The 4,725-nt window shown below is 36.7% G+C and overlaps 1 non-coding gene across 1 annotated transcript; it reads left to right on the top strand.

Moving 5' to 3' along the window:
* Positions 1 to 1,344: 1,344 nt before the first annotated feature.
* LOC141597737 (small nucleolar RNA R71) lies at positions 1,345 to 1,451 on the top strand. Its single transcript, XR_012522957.1, has one exon. It is a non-coding gene; the product is annotated as a small nucleolar RNA R71 (small nucleolar RNA).
* The last annotated feature ends 3,274 nt before the right edge of the window (positions 1,452 to 4,725 follow it).

The raw sequence follows: 4,725 nt of genomic DNA on the forward strand, positions 1-4,725 counted from the left end.
ACATAAAGCTTTGTTGATTGTAGTGTCACCAATAGTGCATGGAATGGAGAAACTTCCCGGATCCTTGAGCTTTGGAGGTGAACTCCCTTGAAGGATGGCACTACTCACCTTAGTGAAGGCAATAGTCTCAAGCTTCCGGATTGATTTTTTCTTCGTAAGGATGTCCTTCATGTACTTTGCATAGGCCGGAACGTGATTGATCAATTCCGTGAAAGGAATCGAGATTCTAAATTCTTCACAATTTCCATGAATTTTCCAAGTTGGTCATCAAACTTAGGCTTAGCTTGACGACTCGGGAATGGAAGTCTAATCACAATGGGCTCCTTCTCTTTGGCCTTTTCTTCACTTTTCTTTGAAACTTCTTGATTGGTGGGTTCTTCTTCCCTAGAGTTTTGCACAACTCTTTCCTTGTCACTAGCTTCCACAACTTCATCCTCAACTTTCTTTTTTGGCCCTTCATATCTTGTACCACTCCTCAAGTGGATGGCACTAACTGTTTCATGTCTTGGGGGATTACTTTGAGGTGGTAATTGCCCCTTTTGTCTTTGAGAGCTTAAAGATGCTAGTTGGGTCATTTGAGTTTCCAACATTTTTGTGTGGGCTAGGATGTTGTTGATGGTGATGTCTTTTGCTTGGCTATCTTTTTGCATTTGAGTGAAAAATTCTTGTTGATTCTTTTGCATTTGGAGGACCGCTTTTTGAACATCAAAACCTTGGTCATTTTGTTGATTGTATGGAGTTTGATTTTGATAACCTTGGTTTTGGTTGAAAAAGGGTCTTTGATTTTGGTTTCTCATGGGAGGTGGGGTGTATGTTGGTTGAGGGTTTTGAACATTTTGGCTTTTGTATGAGAGATTTGGATGGAATTTGGTGTTTTCATTGTAATAGTTGGAATAAGGGGTACCACTTTTGTATGCTTGAAAAGCATTCACTTGCTCATTTGTTCCCCTACATTCACTTTGGTCATGTCCCAAAGTTCCACAATTCTCACATATTCCACTTGGGATTGATAAAGATGCCACCATGGTATTAACATGATGCTTTGGTGATTTTGAGGCTTCTTCAAGCTTAGCCATAGCCTTTTCAAACTTCAAGTTGATGGTATCAATATGAGCACTAAGTTGAGCACCCAATTGAGTAATAGAGTCCACTTCATGCTTTCCTCCTCTAGTAGCCTTGCGAGGTCTACTATATTGTGAATTATGGACCGCCATTTCCTCAATCTTGTTCCAAGTTTGATTATCGTCAACTTCGGTGAACATACCATTTGATCCCATGTTGAGAATGTTTCTTGAGTCTTCCTAAAGACCATTCCAAAATTTTTGTACCAAGAACCACTCGCTAAGTCCATGATGAGGACATGAGCGACAAGTTCCTTTGAATCGCTCCCAAGCTTCATACAACGATTCTTCGTCCCTTTGCTTAAAACCCGTGATTTGAGCTCTTAGCATGTTAGTCTTTTCCGGAGGGTAGAATTTTTTGTAGAAAGCTAGAGCCACCTTCTTCCAAGAGTCAATTCCAAGAGTAGCCTTATCAAGGCTCTTCAACCATTGTTTCGCGGTACCAATTAAAGAAAAAAGAAATAAGACCCATCGAATTTGGTCTTGAGTCACTCCGGTTTGTGAAATCGCATCACAATAGTCACAAAAAGCCTCCATGTGAGAGTGAGGGTCTTCACTAGGCATCCCCCCAAATTGGCTTCTTTCGACTAATTGGATAAATGCGGATTTTGCAATGAAATTTCCGGTTAAGTGTTGTGGTGTGGGAGTACCATTGGGTAGGTTCTCCTCGGTTGGTACGGAATGTGATGAAAACTTAGGCATCGTGGGTTGATTTTGTGTTGGGTTTTGTGTTGGGTTCTCCTCACCTTCTCTTGAAAAAGGGTTGATGAACTCAATAGTATTTGGTTGAATATCTACAACCTCACCAATACCTCTCAAAGTATTTCTAGCAATTCTTCTATTAGTTGTCAAAGTTCTTTCAATTTCGTGATCAATGGGTAACAAGTTACCTTGTGATCTTCTAGACATGCAAAATATCAAACAACTCGAAAACAATTAGAACAAACCTTGAGGATTTTTTCTTCCCCAAGGCAAAGAAAGACACAACTAATAACAATCAAAGAAAATCAAATCAAGTTAACACCGTCCCCGGCAACGGCGCCATTTTTGGTCGGGTCCGCTTTGAGCTTAGATTTCGGTTACTTGTCGTTAGGAGCACCTAGACCAAAACAATATTTATAACTTCATAAACAACTCTACTATTAGTAAAGAGGCAAGTAAAGGTCGGATCCCAAGGGACGGGTATTGAAGTAGGATTTTCGATTGCAAGTAGTGGTGTCTAAGGGTGTCACAATTTGGGTTGAGATAAGAAGATCACTAAACTAAATAACAATAAAAGTAAACAAGCAAGATAACTAAAATGAGATGTGAACAATTGATTAAAAGCACTAGGGTGTCATGGTTTCATAGGGGATTCATGGGAATTGATCATACAAACATATTCTCAAATTATAAGCAAGCAATTATTGTTGTGATAGGATCGAGTTAGTTTATATCTTACAATCCTAGGAAGGTTTGGGTCCCGGAGCCGAATCGATTAGATTGTACAACACCTACAAGTCGACTTAATCCTCCCTACTCAACTATATGCATGGTCTAATGAGACTCGAGTTTGTTTATGTCTTACAAGTCTCATTGAAAAGGTAAGTGATGGGTAAAAAATGCAAGGATTCATAGGCTCGCATTTCATCAAACATAACATGTGCATAAGTTGAGATCACAACAAGCAAGCAAATAAATTATGTGAACATATTAGATTAAGCATGAATCATCCCCCATGTTGGTTTCCCCTAATTCCCCATTAACCCTAGTTAAGGAAACTACTCACTCATTATCATGTTTAACATGTTAACAAGGTTGTCAATCATATTAACAAAGCAAAACATGATGAATAAATGAAGATGATTAACAATAATTAAAAAGGGATTAAGAGAATTATACCTAATGATGATTCCAAAATAATAATGCAAAGAATAATAGAAGTACTTGATGATTGATGGAAGGTTGTCAATCTCCCAATGACGATTAAGTCCTTGAGGAATCGCTCCTCTCAAGAAAATATGCGAGTCTTCTTTTTGCTAGTCTTTCAAAAATATGCGCATCTCGAATGGAGAAAGAAGAGGACGTGTTGCACTGGAGGACAATCCGAGCGTCCAAAAGGTCGGGACGAGCGGATTGTGTAGGCGTTGGACGAGCGGCCTGGCGGCTTGGACGAGCGGCCTGTGGAGCTTCTGGACGAGCGTCCCGATAGGTGAGACGCTCGGATCCTAGTCCAGCGTGCCATTTCTTCTTTTCTTCTTTTCTTTTTCCAACAATCCTCCGGGATTTTGTCGGAGATGCAAGGATCTTCTTCATCATTGCCCATCTACTACATTATGTACAAAGGCTTCTAGTCTTGTCTTCTCTTTGATGCTTGGTCATTAGATTCGATCAATTTAGCTCTATTTTGCCATGAAAATGCAAGGTTTGCACTCCTCTCCTACCAAGGAAACAAAACCTCAAAGAATATGCAAAACAAAGAACTAAAGATAGTAAATGACCCAAATATGCACTAAAAAGCATAGGAACGAGGCTAATTCGGGGACTAAATATGCTCAAATATTGATCACATCAATGTGATATTTTACGAGTGTAAATGTAGTATTTTAAGTATAAATTTGAAGGTTTAAGAGTGTAACTTTGGTCCGTTTAGTGTAACTTTGGTCCTTTACAAGTGTAACTTTGGTCCTTTACGAGTAAAACTTTAGTCCGACTACCAACAAACACCACCAAGTCCTCCTCCACCACCAACTCGTATCCACAAAAACTATGAATGCAAATTTATATAATTTTAACGAGTGTAAATGTAAAGAGTGTAAATGTGAGGAAATACAAGTGAAAATTTAAAGAAATATGAGTGTAAATGTAAGGAATTACAAGTGTAAATTTAAAGAAATATGAGTGTAAATGTGAGAAATACAAGTGTAAATTTAAAGAAATATGAGTGTAAATGTGAGGAAATACAAGTGTAAATTTAAAGAAATATGAGTGTAAATGTGAGGAAATACGAGTGTAAATGTAATGATTTACGAGTGTAAATGTAAAGAATTATGAGTGTAAACGTAAAACAATATGAGTGTAACTGTAAAGAAATATGAGTGTAAATCTGAAAAATGCGTGTAAATGTAAAGAAATATGAGTGTAAATGTGAAGAAGTACGATTGTAAATGTAAAAAAATATGAGTAAAATAAATATATTTATTAGATCTAAGAATAAAAATTATGATAATACGTTTTTTTTCTCAAAAATCTACTATATATTTATTAGATCTACGAATGTAAATTTAATAAAATACGAGTGTAAATCTGAAAAATGAATGTAATTTTAATAAAATACAAGTTTTTTTTTAGATTTACACTTGTAAATCTGAAAAATGAGACCAATACCACCACCGTGCTCCCTCACCAACCCACACAAAATTAAAAAGTAGATCTGTAACTTTAACAAAAAATATATAACCCCTTAACAAACAATAACTTATTAAATTAAAAAAAAAAACATTGAAACGAGATCTGGAAGAAAGGTGAAACAAACAACAAAATGGACAACAAAGACAAAAACTGAAATACAACCTCATTCACAACTCATCAAAAAAAAAAAAAGACAAAAACTAAAAAAAAAAAA

Source organism: Silene latifolia, chromosome 8 (genome assembly GCF_048544455.1).
Source record: "Silene latifolia isolate original U9 population chromosome 8, ASM4854445v1, whole genome shotgun sequence".
NCBI classification, from domain to species: Eukaryota; Viridiplantae; Streptophyta; class Magnoliopsida; order Caryophyllales; family Caryophyllaceae; genus Silene; species Silene latifolia.